This window comes from Chiloscyllium plagiosum, unplaced genomic scaffold, assembly GCF_037043375.1.
Source record: "Chiloscyllium plagiosum isolate Xiang-an unplaced genomic scaffold, Cpla_swu_hap1 HiC_scaffold_13, whole genome shotgun sequence".
Lineage (NCBI taxonomy): Eukaryota > Metazoa > Chordata > Chondrichthyes > Orectolobiformes > Hemiscylliidae > Chiloscyllium > Chiloscyllium plagiosum.
This window is the reverse complement of record NW_028270151.1, coordinates 98123670-98144922: the sequence shown is the minus strand read 5'-3', so window position 1 is coordinate 98144922 and position 21253 is coordinate 98123670.

The following is a 21253-nucleotide window of genomic DNA, read 5'->3' as shown; positions in this document are numbered from 1 at the left end:
TTATTTGACCAAATCATAAGCGAACCCATATTCTCACGCACTGACAGATACATTTGTTGCTGAAAAGAGTCTGAGAAGATAGACTCAGCTTACCATTGATTTTTGCCTGGATTGATGGGCTATCAACATCTGCTGCGAAATTGACATTGTCGCCGGGCACATCCCAGCAGCTGTGCGAGTCCGAGTGGAATCATGGAACCCTTTTCATGTGACTTTGCATCTGTTGTTATGCAGGAGCACAATTTTAAATACAAGAAAATGAGGCGGCGCGGCCGGCTGATAGTTTGGCCGAGCGGTCTAAGGCGCTGGATCCAGGCTACAGAATGACATTTGGTTTTCTTTAAATCACTGACGAGCAGGAAAATGTAAACGAGGAGGGCGAGTGGAGAAGTGAGGCAGTTGCAGCTCTGGTGAAATTCCTTCTTTGTGATTCACTCAGCAACCAGAGACGTGAAGGTGACTCAGTGGTGAAAGCTCTTCACATCGAGAACAAAAAGCACTCAAGGGCAGTTAGCGCCTCTTCCGGAGTGGGGGTAGGGTGAGGTAATTACCTTTTGACTTCTGTTACTATGTTCAGAAACTGGCTTTTAGATTGAGGTGAACAGAAACTGCATTTCTGAAAAGCACCACCGAATTTAGCAAAATTGATTGACTCGCTTCTCCTCGATTCGCACACAGGTTTCCAACTCAGTTGGTATCCATGTGGCTCATGTCCAGGAGTGAACATCTCAGCAGCAAATTGCACGGTTAAGGTAAAAGGCAAGGAAAGTGGCATCTCGAACTGGCTCCGAGGTCAGAGCATTCTCACAATGTGATCTGTCGTTCTCGGATTGTAATGCTACCTCCGGTTTTAGGGTGGAGAACATTCTTTGGGACTCTTATTCTGAAAAAACAGACACAGTGACTGAAACTATGCTGCACGGTATAATGTGGAACATGGTCTGCTCAGGTTTGTGCATTTTCACTGTAGTCCGGTGTGTTTCGTGTCCCGTGTAAACGTGAAAGTCGTCCTGTTTCGAGCAATGGGTGAAATCACTTAGCAAAGCAAGAATGGAAATTCCCGTAATGTCAAGCAGCTCATGGTTATTTGACCAAATCATAAGCGAACCCATATTCTCACGCACTGACAGATACATTTGTTGCTGAAAAGAGTCTGAGAAGATAGACTCAGCTTACCATTGATTTTTGTCTGGATTGATGGGCTATCAATATCTGCTGCGAAATTGACATTGTAGCCGGGCACATCCCAGCAGCTGTGCGAGTCCGAGAGGAATCATGGAACCCCATTTCATGTGACTTTGCATCCGTTGTTATGCAGGAGCACAATTGGAAACACAAGAAAATGAGGCGGCGCGGCCGGCCGGTAGTTTTGCCGAGCGGTCGAAGGCGCTGGATCCAGGTTCCAGTCTCGAAAGGGGCGTGGGTTCGAATCCCACCACTGCCATTTCTGCTGATCAACTCCAACGCTGCAGCTTGTTAAAATGCTGTTTCGGTGCCCACTGTATATTGATGTTGAAAACAAAAGTAAAATTGGTTTGCTTCCCAGGGAATTAACTGTGGTTTGGGATACTGCCAAATATTTCAAAATGTCTCTACTGTCATGATCGTGTTCGCCTCCCGCGCGGAAAATCGCAAACAGTTCTGACGTCCCAGGCAAGTTGAGCTCACACTGGAACTGAATGGAGACTGTTATTTCATCGCTGTTGTGAAACGAAATCCGACGGTGACTCTACTCGTTGTTATTTGGGTTTCTAACTAATGAGAAAATCGTTCCAAGGAATTTCGATGTCATACCTTATTGAATTTCTCCCATTTCCTTCATTTCCGTCCTGGAAACATCGGAAGGGAAAGGTTATCTAATCGAGACTGTGATTGGTGAAATTCACTTTTTACGGCCAATTCTTATTATGTTCTTTCTTTCTCTCATTTCAGCATTGTCTGGAAAGCGGTGGTGCACTAAGGCTGCAGTATGTTTGAATGAGTCGTTTGGAAATGCCCTGTTGTTAGTTGTGAGATTACTTAATGACTCATGCCCTCGGACTGTATCACATTTAGCATTCATGCATCTCTGTGTCTGAAAATGCATGAGGTATACCAGTTTTGTTTGTGTTCCGTGTTAAATGCTTTCTGTTTTGCGATTCGCTCAATACATTTCGATTTAACAGAGTTTCTGAGGTAACTTCCAGCAGCAAAAATCCTCAGCTGAGGATCTGGGAAAATTTCACAGAGTATGGTCAGTCGGAGCTAAACTTAGGAAGGCGTTCGTTTCTGCAGTGTTTTACCGTGAGCAGTCGAACAGACTAAATGATTGTGCCACAGACTGCGATGGCAAACTCCGCTAAAAAGTAATCCTTTAAAGCCGGTGGAAGCAACATGATGCGATTGGGGTACACAGTGGAAAAAGATATTTCGGTGGACCTCGTCCATGCTCACCACATAGCCAAAATTAAACAAGTTGCGTTCCCCAGCATTTGGCCCCAATCCCTCTAAACGCATCCTATCCAGAAACTCATCCGATTACCTTTGCAATTTTCACCAGGGCTGCAACTGCCTCACTTCCCCACTCGCCCTCCCCGTTTATATTTTCCTGTTCGTCAGTGATTTAAAGAAAACCAAATGGATGCGATGTCATTCTGTAGCCTCTCTGTTTATTCCTCCCTTTCAGTTCCAACATGGCGTAGATCACGGGGCGCACCTTAACACTCGCGACGCTATGAAAGCACCCCTATTACCTCAGTGTGGTAACAGGCCACTTGTTTGAAAAAAATGACCCTCTAAAGAGTAACTCACCCAAACACTTTTCCCGATCATATTTCTTCACATTTACTGCTGGCTAATACACATTTTCCTGAACACAATGTGCAATTTATCATGGCCAGCTCACCTAACCTGCACATCTTTGAATTGTGGAGGACACCACAGCAAAGTCACATAGAATTGGGGAGAACGTGCAAACTCCCCACAATCACCCGATGAGGAAATCAAACCGATGTCCCTGGCGCTGAGAGGAAGCATTGCTAACCTCTGAGGTATCATGTAATCTTATGCAATAAGTAAAATCAGTGAAAGATTCGAAAAAAAACAAGTTTAAAATGAACACTCTCCGATATTGTCAAATCATGTAAATCTTGCATTCAATACGAATAGGTGTATGGAAAGCAAAAAAAAAAACAAAATCCCGCCAATTCATGAATGAACAATAATTAAAAATTTAATTTAATCAAAGGTCATAACAATATTTCGACGAATTGCAACTTTTAATAACAAATGTAGGTAATTAGCTGACTAATGAATAATTGGAAGTGGCATACATTTACTTAACGCTGAAGAGAGCGACTTGTTTTTCCCTTGTTACACAGCAGAATAACAATGTGTGTATGTGTATGTTCGAAATGTTTGAATCAAGCTCTTTCTAACAAAATAACTAATGACTTACGATCACTTAGCATTGTCACCTTTAAGACCACAACATTCTCAAATATTTTACAGGAATTTACAACCAGAACAACAAGATAATTTCTTTTCATAGGAACCCAAAGAGAGTAAGTAGCAGACACTGAGAATTAGTGAGTCAGTGCAAGCATTCAACTGAAGACAACATCCCTTCTTTCCAAAACTGTTCAAAATTTAAAAAATCAAAATTTATTGCCATTGTTGAATGAAAGAATAAAGAGGTGCTAATTCTTTTCATTTGATTTTGTTGCATGGAACATCCGTAAGTTGCATTGTGATTACAAACACAATAAATGTGAGCATTGAAGTCAAAAAATTAATTGAATTCAACTATGTTTCAACGGTAAAGTAAAAATTGATATTTACAATGATTGAGAGATTGTGCACTGCAATATCTATACAATAGTTCATGTACTGTCCCATAATTCCACATTTGCGCAACCTATTAGATTGCATAATTATTATTTTTTATTATAAATCAGCAACAATTGATTTATCAAAATTAGTACGCAGAAATAATGGATTAAATCTAAATGTGAATCTCACTAGACTTGTTCAAAAGACTTTCTTAAATAATTGTGCCGTTATTGTAATGGCAATGACTTGATAAGTAATGCTGTCTTTTGAAGAATTAAAATGATTCAATATTTCAAGAGCACTTTGCTGTGATGTTGATTGGATATTTATTAAGATTAGTAAAGTGAGGAATAAAACATCGTACCTAGCTTTATGGATTGAAGAAAAATGAGCCATTCAGTGACTTTTGAGCGAAATGCTTCTTCTTTTTAAAGTCAAAAATGTACGTAATGCAGAATTGTGAATTTCCATCCGCTAGATTCCTTGTAGAGATATGTTACATCGATTTTATGATTAATAGTATGATCATTGTTTAAAGAGTTGTGTCAGATTTAGAAAGAGAATTAGTAGATCATGAAAGTGAGCCTGAAACTAAACAAACAATGTAGTCACAAACATGTGGTATATAAGCGATTTTAATAATATTGTCATTATTGTACAATGATGAATAATGTTGGAATAGATATGACAAAACATCAACACCGTCAAAGCAGTTCTTTTCTTGCAATGAAATGAAAACAATAATCATTTTGTAGCATGCATGATTTGAAATAGCAGTTTTTCAATGTGACATATACAGTGAAGATTAACCTTTTTGCAAAAATGTAGGAATTTCACAAATTGAAAATGCAGTGTTTGTTCAATTTGTAATGAAAATGGTTATAATTTGAATTGTCTCTTGTACACACACAACAAAAAAAGGAGCTTAAAGATTGTTAGAATGACAAAAATTTGCTTCACAATGCTATTGTGGTACAGTCAATATCCGTGATAAAGTAGAATTATTGGTTTAAACAATATAAATCAACATTAACGAATGAACTGAAATATAGCACATCAATTGCATTAACTGCATAGAATAGTAAGTAAATGCTTACTGTTGTCATTTGTCCTAGGAACAATAAGATACTTCCTCAGGTTATTCCACTGAATAGTAATCAGCTGATGACGAATATTTTTGTGTCGCTTTATGTGCACTGTTTTGTGTGAACATTGATTTCAATAAATTTAGATATTTACATGAATTAGGAACAGACTGATAACTGGGTGTGAAAGATCTTATTTAAGATTAGGCAATTTTTAGTCTTCACTAGATTTGCTGAACAAAACACACTTAAGACACCAGGCAATAAATGAGATTAGAGAGAAATATGCAAATTCAATTTTCAAATGCATGCACTCGGATAATTTCACAGCATTTCAATCTTAAATTCAATATAAATAGGTGATTGGAAAACTAAAAACAAATTTCAAACACTTCATAAACAGATCAGTAACAAAAAATTGATATATAGTAGGAAGTGGCATTTGTTTATTTTACTGAAGAAGAACTTGATTTTTTTTTCTCATATTTATACCTTTGAAGCATCAATTTCAATGTGCAATCTGAACTCAGCTCTTCAGAGCAAAAGAAAATCAAGGAATATATTTAATTGCATATTTCATCTTTGTGAGTGCAACATTATCAAATATTTTGGAAAGGATATTGATTGTGTGGAATTAGATACATTCTTTTATTAGCGAACTGAAGAAAATATATAGGAGATACTGTGATTATTGGAATGAACAACAGATGGAAGCATATCTCATGTTGAATTGAAAGGCAACTCTTTCGATTCTTAGATATTTTCTAATCAACATTCAGAGCTGCTCTGGCACAGCCCTATGCAAGGTGGGAATAGAAATTGTACCCGCTGATCTGGGAACAGAGACACTACCATATTTGCAAAAGATTCATTCATAACCTTACCAACAAAGCTGGGCAGGGCTGAAAACTAATCAGATGTTTATTGTGATGATTGTATTGAAATTAAATGGTTAGATACTGTGTGTAATCTACTGAAAATTCAGTAGCAATTTACAATAATGATAGGAGTTAACAATGTCTTAATTAAACATGATTTTTACGATCACTTGTGGAACGACAAATTGACAGAATTGTGTGATTACTGTGCATTATAAATAAAAATGAATACAATTATTCGATATGTTCATAAGTTTCTCGTTTCCTGAAATGCAAATTTAAATGTTTTTGATCTACACGGAAATTGAAACAAAATAATGAGTTGGTCAGTCAATGTGCCTATTCAGCTGAAGACAACTTTCATTCCTTCTGAAAATGTACGATTTATAAGAAGTCACCATTTCCTGTGGTTGTTTAATGAAATAAGAGAGATACCAGTCCTTGTTTGTGTGCTTCAACAAATTCATGGGGATTTAAATGATTTTGCACATGAAAAATATTCAATTGTTGTTGTGATAAAAAACACAATAAATGATAACATTGAAGTGATTTCCAATCATACCAATTCAAAAGTGTTTCCAGGTTTAAAATGAAAAGCAATATTCAGAATGATTTAGAGATTGTACGTTGCAATGTCCTTGCATTAGTTATTATAACAAAACATAGTTTCACATGTACACCCCTTACCGATTTGAACAATTATTAGATATTGGCAACAAATCGATTTCAAAACTTTTATTAATGAATTTAAGAATAATGAGGTATCTCCTCTTATTATTCAACTGAATAATGTTCAAAAATGAAGAGAAATATTGCAGTGTAAATTAACTGGTATTCTCTGAATTTCAATGGCTGAAATGACTGTGATCTTTCAAATGAGCAAAAGTCAGATATTTACAAATGATGCTGCAATGGCAATTATTGATCTTTTGTGAGTGTATTGGCCTTATGAAACAGGTTTTAATATTGTAGCAAACACTAAGAAACATGGAAGATATAAAATGCACATTGTGCTTCTGAGAAAGCCTAAGTTGAAGTATTGCATAATTATTGCAACTGATAATTGTTTCTAAAATCCTGATAAATAAATTGACTTAATATTTTGAATGCACTTTGCTCTGATGACGATTGTATATTCATTAAGATTAATAAACTGAAAATTAAAATTTAAAACGTGGCTTTAATAATTTAAAAATCTCAGCAACAATTGCACGCAGTTCAACATTTGTTTTGGTCGGTTCATGTCTATTTTATTAATGTAACTTCAATCATGATAAATGGTTAAACAAATATCAGAACTGGGAAGAAAATAATTAGGCCAGGAAAGTGAGTATTATTATGAACAAAACATCGAGTTAATGACATTTGGTACAGGAAGTCATTTTGTAGGAAATGACTAATAATTGTGTGATTATTGCTCATTGGCAACTAATGTTGGAAGAAAATAAAGCTATCTCAAAATGAAATTAAAATAAATATCATTTTGGAGGTCACATGATTTGAAAAACGGAAATTGTCACTTCATGTGACATTTGAGCTGAAGAATCGTTCTTCCCTCCCACGCCCCCACCCCCCCGGAGTCTTCTCAATAATTTAAAATTTAGTATTAGTTAAACTAAATGACAAATGGATGTACCTACATTGTTATCTTGCACACAAAAAAAACTAAAAATAAAATAACATAGAAATGATATCGCTCTGCAAGTAATCATTTCACAGATAATAAGTGTTTGTATTGAATTTAAATGTCACCATAGCTGTAGGAGTGATTTCCCCTGACAGGGGATGAAGACTGAGGAGATAGGCAGAACGCAGGCAAGTGGAAGATGGCTACTCATGCTGCAATCAGTTAATGCAGGGATCATCCCCCGAGGCCAATCTCGGAAGGAAGATCCATGACACACTGTAACATGTACAGTAAAAAGCAGTATTTTTATACACGTTCTATATTATAATGGCCACATGCAATGTGGTTACAGTCCTTCCCTCCTTATACAGACACCCGATCCAGTGGAACACCTAATCTCAGATGGACATTGCTATGGATAGCCCCAGCTTCCTATTGTTTCAAGGTATTTTACAGGTGCTGTAATCAGGCCTTGGGATCTCTCTGTGCATTTTATTTCCTCAGATTACGAAATTAATTGCTGCAGTCCTTTGGGCATCTCACTCTGCCTTATTTACGATTCTCAATAATATGTAATTAGAAACGTTTTAAATGTTCTGAGCAACTTTAAAATAGTAATTATTTCTGACAATCAAACCCTGTCTGTTTCCGTGATTGCAGCTGTGGAAGTTAGCTGGGCTCTATCCTACAGCTGGTGTTTATTCATTCACTGGGACAATTATTCTTTCATTAATGAAAGTCAGGGTAGGTCATTTTTCTGTGTGCTGGCATTGTCTTATCACTACCTGGAATATGACTGTTTGGGATGGCATACTTATGGACTTGGAGTCGGATTGCACAAAATGTTCTCTTTTTTACTTAAGACTGACACAGACTGTTAGTCTTATTTACCTCCCCTCCACCATTTGTGTTTTAATTCCAAGCCAGGCTGATTGGGCATCCCTACATCAGCAAATCAATAAGGATTTCAGCACTAAAATAAAAATCAGCATTCGCTACCATTAGGAAACAGTACCATGCAATATGCTTACGTCACTGAGACATAATTCCACACTAAAAGCCGACTATATTGTATTTGATCAGTGATTATGTATTAGATATAAGTAACAATTAGTGTTAAAACTGGTCACTGTAAACTTAAAATGATTAGAAATGTCATATTACTATCCGTAACATGTAGAATTTAACATTAATTATTGGAGTCTAAAACAATCAGACGTATCTTCGTTTGTAAGGCCGAATATTAATCCAATGATTTCTGTGAACATTCAAATGAGAAGGTATCTGATATTTCCTGTCAGTGTTGGATGAGGAATCATTGCTTGGTTTGTGGTTATGTTGACCTGGAATAAAAGATCAATTTTTCTTTGTAAAATTTGCAGTAAGAAATAATGATTTAAATGGAACTGTGAATCTCACGATATTTGTTACAAAACCTAAATTGAATTACTGTGTGATTGTTGGACTAACAATGAATTGGTAATCTATTTTAGAACACAGATACATTAAGTGATTCAATATTTCCAAACGGGTTTGCTGTGATATTGATTACATAATAATTAGTATCAGTGGACTGAGAATTAGAATGCTGGCATGATGATTTGGAAAATACATTCGATATGGAGTCATTATTGATCATTCAACATTCTCCGATACTCCTGCAATCTGTACTTGTTGTCTCAGATTTTCTTCTGTAGAAATACAATATATAATCCATGCAGCTTTTCATGTCATCAATATTCAGACATTTGTGTCAGCATTACAAAGAAAATAAATCGACAACGAACATAGGTATCATAGCAAAAAAACAATCAACAGCATTTATAGATGGAATGTTTAAACATTGTCTCTGAGTGAATACATGTAAAAGTTTAATGGGTATCTGTTATAATGTATTGAGCCGCATTTATATGTTTATCATGATGACTGGGGAGGAACCTATCAGAAAACTCGCCTATATTTAGGAATTCCTTTATCTCAAAACATGTTACTATCAGCATCCTTATTCGTAAATAATGAAGTCTACTTAATGATGTGGGAAAGATGTGTGTAAATTATAAGAAGGCATCTCTTGCATATATTTGGGATGGTGTGAAAGCGTGGTTGTTTGCTGTGGTTATTCATCTTGAGAACAATACAATGCTGACAAAAGGTTTTGCACTGAACAGTAATTAGGTGTCCTTGAATACCATCGTGTGGCTTTCTGTGCAGTGATTAATTTATTTCCATAACTTTGAGATATTTTCCATGATTTGTAAAATGATTAATAATTTTTGACAAACATCCACATGTGGTCATGAATTGGGTTTAAAGAATCCAATGTGTTGGTGTGAAAACCCTTCATTATTGACATTTCCAAGAGAGGTGTACAATGCTCAGGCACTGGCTGGAAGTCAAGGTGTAAGAAAATCTGGTTCATCCTGGAGCTGATTGATTTCAGCTGCTGTTTGATTGAGTTTGATTGATTTTGTATTTGCCCCGATTTCTCTGCCTGTGGGTGAATTTAGAACAGCCAATGTCTGTCCAAGGGTCACTTCATATCACTGGAGACCTAAAATATAATTCACATATTGTGATAACAATGAATCTTCAATTAAAGTTTGTGTTTTAACAAACAAAACGATTTGATGTTTTCCGGGAATTTACACTGACATTGATTAGATATTTATTAAGATAGATAAACTGAGAATTATAATCTAGTTGCAGGATTGCTGAATTGTTAAACCACAGACTTAAGAGTTTTATTTTTGGAATGATTTGGAGGCGCCAGTGTTGGACTGGGCTGTACAAAGTTAAAAATCAAACACCAGCAGGTTATTGACCAACATGTTTATTTTGAAGAACTAGCTTTCAGAGCGCTGCTCGTTCATCAGGTGGTTGAAGGAGCAGCGCTTCGAAAGCCAGTGCTTCCAAATAAACATGTTGGACGATAGCCTGGTGTCGTGTGAGTTTTAACTGTGTTTCTTGGAAGTAATGTTTTCTTTATTCAAATATACAGGCTGTTCAATAATTCTATCTCGCCTTTCGTGATTTTCTTTTAGAGACCACTCATGTATAATTCATATAATTTTCATTGTAATCAGTATTTCAAATTTCCATCAGATCTAAGATGAAAATGAGGACCAATTAATGAGTACTTCCATGAATGGAAAGCACAATAAATTCACTTTACAGAGGCAAGATTCAAATTTGTTCTGAATAAGCAAATAAACATTTTGAATGGAAAATATCTGAAAATATTTACATTTAATTTTGAACGAAGTCAAATTACTTCTTTTTGAAATACATGGCCTGAAAACCTGTTTAAAAACATCAGGACTATCAACATGTCTTGCTGTCAGTGTCCTCGGCCAATTGTCATAAAGAATAAATACCACTTTCAGCAACAAGTACAATGTATAATTACTGATCTGAAAAGTAAGAGGATAGCTCTTGTATTTATTGGCAAGAATGATAACCAGATGTTTACTGTGGTTATTGCACTCAGTAATAATAAGATCAAAATCAATGGCTGTTAGAATCATTGGCCACTCATGATGAAGAATAAATACTGCTTTGAGCAACAAGTATCATGGATAATTACTGAACAGAAATTTCAGAGGACACCCATTGTATTTATTGGAGGGAATGATGACCAGATGCTTACTGTGATGATTAATCTCAGGAACATTAAGACAATTACTAAGATTATTTCCTGAACAGTAATTAGATGGTCATGAAGACCATTGTGTGGCTTTATGTATCGTGCTTTGTGTGAGCATTGATTTCAATAACATTGTGATAGAATACAAGTGTGCAGCTGAGGTGAGTTGGCCATGCTAAATTGTCCACAATGTTCATGGATGTTTCAGGTTAGGTACATTAGAGTTTGTTAGAGTGGTGCTGGAAAAGCACAGCAGTTAAGGCAGCATCCGAGGAGCAGTGAAATCGACGTTTCGGGCAAAAGCCCTTCATTAGGAATACAGCCTGTATTCCTGATGAAGGGCTTTTGCCCGAAACGTTGATTTTACTGCTCCTCGGATGCTGCCTAAACTGCTGTGCTTTTCCAGCACCACTCTAGTCTAAACTCTGGGTTCCAGTAACTGCAGTCATTGTTTTTTACCTAGGTAAGGTGCATTAGTCAGGGGAAATATTGAGTAATAGAGCAAGGGAGTGTCTGGGTGGGTTACTCTTTGGATGGTCAGTGTGGACTGTTGGGCCAAATGGCTGTTTCAACACTGTAGGGACTCTATGACTCTATAATCCTATGATTTTGGATTAAATTGATAAGTAAGTGCTAAAGATACTACTTAAAGTCAACAAAATCTTTTATGTTTAGCAAGGTACATTGAAACCATCATGCATGAAGTGAGATAAGTGTGTGTGTGTGTGTGTGTGTGTGTGTGTGTGTGAGAGAGAGAGAGAGACAAATTAAACGTTCAAATGAAAACACGCCAATAGTTTCACAGCATATCAATGTTACATTCAATATGAATAGGTGAATGGAAAATAAAAATAAATTCCTGACAATTCATGAATAAGTAATAATTAGAAAATAAATTTGAACAAAGCACATACCAGTATTTAGAAGAATTGCAATATTTAGTTACAAATGTAGGTGATCAGCTGACCAATGAATAACATGAAGTTGCATTTGGTTATTTTGCTAAAGAGGAATTTCGACTGTTAATATTTTCATCTTTATAATAACGGAGAATAAGGATTTATGTGCTTGAAATGTTTGAACTAGGTTCCTTTAAACAGTAAAACAAATCATGATTACCATGTCTTAGACTCTCCCAACTTTAAGGTAGCAACATCGTCAACTATTTTTCCAAGGAATGTAGAACCAGCACAATTAGATGCATCATTTTATTAGTGAACTGAAGAAAATAAATACGAAATATGGTGATGATTGAAATGCAGAACAGATTGAAGAATATCTATTGTCGTTTTGAAAAGCAGTTCAATCTATACTCAGATATTTTCTAATGAAATTTCCGAGCTGCTCTGACACATCTCCGCTGAAGATGAAAATTGAAATCATTCCTCCTGATCTTGTCGTAGAGACACTGTCAGAGCTCCACAAGGACCCGTCATAATATTACCATCCGGGAAGGGCAGGTGTATAGTCACATGCTTACGGCGGCAACTCAAATGAAAATTAATCAGACGTGTCTTGTAATTATTTGAATGGGAATTAATTGCGTATTTCCTGTGTGTAATGAACTGACAAAACGAATTAATAATTTACAGTAATGATGTAACAAAGTAATAATGACTTTAATTAAATATGAATCTCGTGATTATTCATGATAAGAAAAAAACTAATTATTTGACCAGCGTACACTGATGAACGAAACTCAATCAATCAAAAAGTTCCATATGTTCAATGCAGTTTGTCACAGAATGAAAAGAAAATTAACATGCATTTGCAACATAAATGAATAGGAAAATAAATGAATTAGTCAGTCAATGCGGTTACTCATCTGAAGACAACTTCCCTTCTTTCCAGAAATGTTCAACTTCCCAAAGTTCAAAATGTACTCTGACTATTCCATGAGACAATAAAGAGATGTTAGTTCCTTTTGTTGTACTTCAAACAGTCACAAGAATTTTAAATGATTTTGTTCCATGAAAAGTGATTAACTTGTATTGTTTTTCTAAATACAGTAAACGTTAACATTGAAGTTAAACATAATTAAATCAATTCAACTGTTTCCACGGTTAAAATAAAAATTGATATCCACAATGCCCACTGCAAAATCTTTACATTATTTAATTTATAATCCATAATTTCGTATTCATACCCTGAACTATATTAAGCAACGATTAGGTAATAGCAACAATTGAATTGTCTAAATTATATCATTTCATTAAAGAATACTGAGAAATCTCAGTTAATTATTTAACTGAGCAATGTGGAGAAACGACCAGGAATTGTTCTGATGAAAATAATTGCAGTTCTCTGAATGCTTCAGCTAAGATTACCGCGATCATTCAAATGAGCAATCATCAGATATTTACAATGAGGCATCGAATGGGAAGTCATTGGTTCCATTATGGAATCGTTCACCTGAAAAGTAAATTGATTTATATATTGTAGTGTTCGTACTAAGAAACAATTGATGCAATTAAAATGCGAATGGCACTATATGTGTTAGAGCGACTAACTCCAATAATTGTGCAATTATTGTCATGGCAGTGACTGGAAAATTACGTTGTAATCTAAAAAAAATAAATTGATTCAATATTTTAAAAGCACTTTGTTGCGATGATGATTGGATATTCATTAAGATCGGTAAACTGAGAAATATAATATGGTAGCTAGCTTTATAGATTTACAAAACATACCCATTCAGTGATTATTCAGCAGAATTGCGTTTGGTTCAAAAATGTAGGATTACAAGAATTACATGTTTCCATACATTGGTTTGCTTATTGAGATGTGGCTTTAATTTACACCTTTTTGTTCATTACTAATGTTTAGACATTCATGTCAGACGTAGGAAGCAAATAAGTAGATAGTGAAAGTGCACATTGCAGTAAACATAAGATACTGGGATCTTCCATAATTTTGTGATTATTGTGTATCAATAAATAACTTGGGAGTAAAAAATAATTAGAAATCAACATGTTCAAATCAGTTTTTTCTTATAACAAATTGAAAGAAATCCTTATGCATTGCACATGGTTTGAAAACACATCAGTCACCAAAACACCAGTCAGAAATAAAATCAAGGTCATAAAAAGCATCGGTTCAAGATAATAAGACCCTTATGAAGAGTATTCTGCTCAACAGTAATTAGAGGACCTTGAACATCTTCATGTCGTTCTTGCAGAGAAAATTATTTCATTATTCATAAAGAGTTAATATCGTAAATATGTTGACATTTGTATCAGAACTAGGAAGAAAATGAGAAGCAATTCACATGATTGTTTTCGTGAAAGAAAGTCAAAATAAATTAAATTTACAGTGCCACCTTTTCATTATTTTCTCTGAACAAGCGGATAAAGGTTTTTAATGCGCAAAATCAACATGTTTTCACCTACAGTTGTACTAAGCTTAAATTAAGTTATTTTATTTTGCGATACTTCAACTGGAACCCTGATTGGAAAGCTGCTATGTATGTTGATGTTAGCATCCTCAGTCATTTGTAATAAAGCATGGTTATTGGTTTTAGTTAAATATTTTGTGTGCAATTACTGAACCAAAATGTAAGAAATCAAATGCATTTATTGGATGGAACTGGTCACCAAATGTTTGTTGTGACTCTTGTTCTCAGAAACGATAAGATACTTCCTCTGGTTTTTCTCCTGAGCAGTAATTAGATGACCAGGAAGACTGGATGTGCCCTGTTGTGTGAGCATTGATTTCACTTACATTGAGATATTTTACTAATATCGGAAGGGATCAATAATCGCGTGTTAAAGTGCTTAACTAAAGTCATATTTTCTTTTTAAAAATTGGGGTGAGCAAAGTTAAACATCAAATGTCACCAGGCTATAGTCCAACAGGTTTATTGGGAAGCACTAACTTTCAAGGTGCTGCCTCTTCATCAGGCGACCTTCATCTCTTCATCTGCTCGGACGAGAGAATAAGGATTGGTGTACGTGAGGTGTTGAAATGCACAATTTTGATGTGTTAAATGTTTATTGAAACTCTTCTGCAGCAATAAGTTCACAGAATAAACAAAATCTGAGCATTCATGAGCTGACTGGAAGTCAAATCCTGTTGCCCACCATATGAATAATACCTGAATGTATTTTGATTAAATAAAATGAATTTCATTACTTACATACTTTAAAATTTTAAAAACTGCAGTGTCCTCAAATCTAAAATTTAGATATAATGTAATGTGATACATACTTTTATTAATAACCTGAAGATAATAAATTGCAGATTAAGAGATTATTGGAATGAACAACAGACAGAAGCAGATCCAAAACTGGATTGAAAATCAATTCAAACTCTGCTTAGATATTTTCTAATCACCATTCTAAACTGCTCTGCCGTATCTCTGTTGGAGAAGGGAACTGAACCCACACCTCCTAGTCTCATAGGAGAAACACTATTAGAGATCCACAAGTGTCTTTCATTATGTTCCTAACAAGGAAGGGTGGGATTATAATCAATTGTGATTACTCAAATGAAAACTAATCAATATTCATTCCGATAATTGGGCTGGGAATTAATTAGACTGTTTCTGTGTGTAATGGACTGAGAACGAAATACTAATTCCCAATAATGATGGTACTAAACATATATACTCTTTCTTAAAAATTAAAATCATGACAATTGAAAGAAAGATAAATACACATATCATGTGCTTATTGTAAATTCATGAAAAATATGACTGCGGAATGTGTTTAAAGCAATTTTTCTTATAATGAAAAGATAGCTAGAATGCTTAGCAGCAGGATGTAATCTCAAAAAAAAATCACTGACTATTCTGTTGCAGGCAACTCCCCTTCCTTACACAAATATATAACTTGCAACAATTCAAAATTTACTCTGATAAAGAAAAAAACATAAGCATGTAAATTATTTTTTCTTGTTGACAAAAAAGTCACAAATTTGAAATTTTTTTTAGCTTTAAAATATTTAACTATTACTGTGATCAGAAATACAATAAATCTTCACGTTGAAGAAATATATAATCAAATCAAATCAAAATACAATCGATATTCACAATAATTGGGAGAGTGAACACAACAATATCTTTCCATCAGTTAATGTACTAATTCCACTGTTATACCCCATACTGGAATGATCAATTATTAGATATTAGCAATAACTAAATTATTAATATGCTGTCAGTGAACTGAATATTAATGAGAAATCTCACATTGCTGTTTGAACGAGCAATTTGTCGAAATAAACAGTAATTATTAGTGAAATGTCTTAGATATCTCTTAATCAACGAGGCTGTGATTACTTTGACTGTTGAAACGAGTAGCATTCAGATATTTATAATGTGCATTGGATGGAAATCAATGCTTTTTGGTGTAGACCTGAAAGACTTTGTTATTGTAGTATTGGCAGTAAGAAATAATGGATTAAATTATGATGTACATCTCACTTTACTGAATATTTTCAAGTTTTCTAACAGGTTTCTGGTCCAATCTTCAGTTTAACAAGGGTAATTTTGGGTCAGCAGATCAGTAACTGCAAACATTTTCGAAACATCTCCATGCAAGTTACTAATCTGATAATTCAGAATAAATATCAAAAAAATTCTGTACATTTAACTGACTATATATTTAGATTGTAGTCAAGTTCGTTCTCTACTTATTTCCTTCCTATTTCTGACACTAGTGGCTAAATATTAATTAGATTAAATGTCATATGAGTTTGACATTTGTTTTCTCTCAAAGATCTGTGCAGCACAAGAATTGGTCATTTGGCCCATAACGTTGTGCTGAACATAATGCAAAAGAAACTCATCCCTTCTCCTTACTCTTGGTCCATATCCTTCCAAATTATCGAAATGAACATTAAAGATCCTTAATGTATCTGCCTCGACCACCAACCCTGGAAGTTCATTCCAGACACCTACCACTCCCTGTGTAAAATCAAATTGCCCCTTACATGCCCCTTGAACTTTCCCCCTAACCTTAAACGCATGTCACACAGTTTTTGACGCATCAACTCTGGGAAAAACTTTCTGACCGTCAACCCTATCTATGTATCTCATGATTGTACAGATATCCATCAAGTCTTTCCCCAGTCTCCGCCACTCCACGAAAAAGCAATCTGAGTTTTTTCTAGCCTCTCCGAATCCAGGCAGCACCCTGGTAAACGTCCTTTGTACCCTCTCCAAAGCATCCATACCCGTCCTGTAATGTGGCGGGCAAAAGTGAATACAATACTTCAACTATGCCTTAACCAAAGTCTTATAAAGTTTCAACATGACTTCCTGACTCTTGTAACCAGTTCCCTGACCAATAACGGCAAGCATGCCATTTGCCTTCCTAACCACCTAATTACTTGCATGGTCACTTTCAGGGAGCCATGGTCTTGAACACCAAGATCCCTTTGAATAATAAAGCTGTTAGGGTCCTGCCATTAACTATCTACTTTTCCTTAACATTTGAGCTTCCAAAGTTAAACACCTCACACTTGTATGGATGAAATTTCAACTTTAATTTATCTGCCCATAGCTGCAATTTATCTTTTTCCTGCTGCATTATTTGACAACCCTCGACATTGTCCCCAACTGCACTGAACGCTATATCATCTGCAAACTTATTAACTCCCCCAAATAGATTTTAATCCATTTCACTTCTATATATTTGTATCGCAAACAGAGGGGTTCCAGTACAGATACCTGTGGAAAAAAGACAGAAAATGAGGGTAATGCAGAATTCTTGAAGAAATTAGGCTTTTTCAATGACAGAACAATTCTGATGAATAATCTTCTAAGTTGTGATTTTTGTTTTTATATTAACCCCATGCTTTAATTCTCAGTTTACTGATCATAATGAATACCCAGTACAAACAGCTTTGAAAATATTGAATCATTTTAAGTGTTGAGTTCTAACATTAATTATTATTAAATTGTTATTTCAATTCACACACCATCATGAGATTCACATTTTAGTTGAATCCATTATTTCTTAGTGCCAGTATCATAATGAAATACTAACATTCTTTTCAGGTCAACACACCTGCAATCAACCAAAGTTTTCTCATCCAACAATCATTCTAACTATCTCATTCTCTTTTTTTTTGAATTCTCATATCAATGGAAGGATCATTAATCAGTCTTATCAATTAAGAGATGGCTAACTATTTTTCACATAACTGTTTCATTTTCCCCAACATATTGCACAATTACATTGCAATAAGAGTTTCCTCATCATTCTTAAATTTGTTATCAGCCATTTTAAAACTAATTATTATCAATATCTAACCGGTAATCATTGTTGAAATCCAATATCTCCAGCTGTCGATGTGGAACTATGGCTCAGTACATCAACTGACGCAAAAAATAGTGCACTCTCCAATATCTTAATCTTAGCAAAAATAATTTGAAGTGTGTAAACTTAGCTGGATTGAATTGGTTGTGTGCAAAAATGCAGTCTGAAGAAATGTCACTGGCCCAAAAGTATTTACACTGATTTCTCACCACACATGCTGCCAGAACTGCTAAATTATTTTCCCGCAATTACTGATTTTGTTTGTGATTTCCAGCATCCATTTTTTTAATATTCTTGTATTGATTGTATTTCACTTCAATTCTAACATTTCTATATTTCTGATTATTACAATAAGAGCTAAGCATTTTTCATGTTTAACATTATTTAAATTTTATGAGTTTCTTGTGTAAATAAACCAGAATTAACAAATGTTTGTTCTATGCTTTTACAATAAATCTTGAATTCTTAGCCATCACAATTTTTTGAAAATGAGGCAAGTTGTCTTTCGCTGAGTAGTCACATTGAATGACTAATGCTTTATTTCCATTTCATGTGCATTACAAAGCAGGTTAATTTTTATTTGTGCAGATGAATAAATGCTTCAAACATATTGACTTACTTGATTATCATGAGATCTATGTTTATTTAAGATCATTGTTGCTTCGTTCCTTCATTATTAGAAATTACTAATTATTTTTATCGGACCATTGCACTCTGGAGCTGTCTAATACAATCCTAGTCCAATTATAACAATAAATATCTGAGTAGTTTCCCCTGTGAACAAACGCAGTCAGTATGTGATTATAGTCCTGCCCTTCCTGCAGTGGAATATTATGGAGGACTCCGTTAATGTCTGTATTAGTAGACCAGGGGACATGGGTTCAAATCCCACCTTCAACAGAGATGTTTCAAAACACCTCAGAGTTGATTATAAAATATCTAAGAGTCTATTGAATTGCTTTTCAACCAACATTGTCTCAACTTGTAACTGTTGTTCATTGTAATGATCACAACATCTTGAATTCATTTGCTTCACATCACTGATTAAAGTATGAATGTTATTACGCTGCTTCTAAATACCTCTCAACTTTTAATAACTTTGCAGTCTTAAAGATTCTACGGTATAAATAATATTTAAGGTGTGGGGGAAAGATTTAAAAGGGGTCTGAGGGGCAACTTTTCCACAGTGTTTTCACATATTGGGATGAGCTGTGAGATGAAGGGCAGTGGCTGGTACAATTACAACATCTAAAAGACATTTGGACAGTTTATTGGATAGAAAACGTCAAAAAAGGTATGGGACAAACACAGGGAAATGGGACTAGTTTAGTTTCGGAAACCTGGCCGGAATGCCAAGTTAGGCTGAATGGCCTGTTTCCGTGCTGTATCAGTCTAGCATTCTACAATTCAAACTTCACTGTGATTGGTAAAGGAAAGAACAAACGAGTGTTAATTCTATTTTGTGTCCATAAAAAAGTGACAGGAATTTTAAATAATTTTGTCACATGAAATAGTTTGCTCTTATTGTGATTATAAATACAATGAATGTGAGCATTGAAGTGAAATATAATTAAATCAATTCAACTGTGTTTCCATGGTTAAAATAAAAAATGATATTCACAATCATTGTGAGTTTGTACATTGCAATATCTTCACATTACTTCATGTACTGAGCCATTATTACACATTTATACCCCCTACTGTACTGAACAATAATTAGATATTAGCAACACTTAAATTTTCGAAAATCTATCAGTACACTTAGAAGAAGGAGAAATTTAATTTTGCTACATGACTGTGCAATATGGAGACATGAACAGGAATTATTGCAGTAAAAAGTAGTGATAGTTCTCTGAATTCGTAGGGCTGAGATTACTGTCATTATTCAAATGAGCAAAAGTCAGTTTGCAAAGCGTGTTGAATGCAAAATGATTGGTTCCATTGTGGGATAGTTGACCTGAAAACAATAGCATTATTGCAATAGATTAAATTAAAATATGGATTAAAATAATATATGGATCTGACGATACACGTTCGAAAGACAAATAAATTATTCTGCAATTATTATAAGGATAATGAATTCCTAATAAACGTTGTATTCTGAACAAATACATTGACTCAATATTTTAAAAACACTTTGCTCTGATGTTGATTAGACGTACATTAAGATCGGTAAACTGAAGACTGAAATATAATACCTCGATTGATGGATTGAGGACAATAAATGAGCCATTCAATAGTTATTGAAAATATTTTTTTTTGTCAAAATGCAGACAATCCAGAAATAATGTATTTCATTCAATTAGTTTACTTGTAGAAACATGTATTTTTAATTTATGTAATTTTATTCTGATTGATGTTCAAACATTTGTGTCTGAATTCAGAAGAAAATAAAAAGATAATGAAAGTGAATATGAGAGTGACCACAAGATACAGTCCATGACATTTGGTAGAAAAAGGAATTTGCATAATGTCATGACTATTTAATGTTAATAAATAATTGACTCCTCAGGTACTGAAGCAGTCCAAGTCCAAGTACAACAGGATGTGGGCAATATCCAGGCTTGGGCTTACAGGAGGCAAGTAACATACATGCCACACAAATGCAGGCTATCACGTATAAGACATAACCTTACCACCATCCCTTGACATTGGATGATGATACCATGACTGAACACCCAATATCAATATTATCCTGTGGATAATCATTGATCAGGAACTGAATTGGTCTCACCACATAAACACAGTGGCTACAAGAGTAATTCAACTCCTGGCTCCTGAAATCCTGTCCAAACGCTACCAGGCACAAGTCAGGAGTGTGGTGGAATACTCCCCACTTGCCTGGATGAGTGCAGCCCTACCAACACTCACGAAACTTGATACTATTCGGAATAAAGCAGCCCGCTTGATTGGCACTGCTGCTACTGTGCATCAGTGGTGGTGAGGGTGGA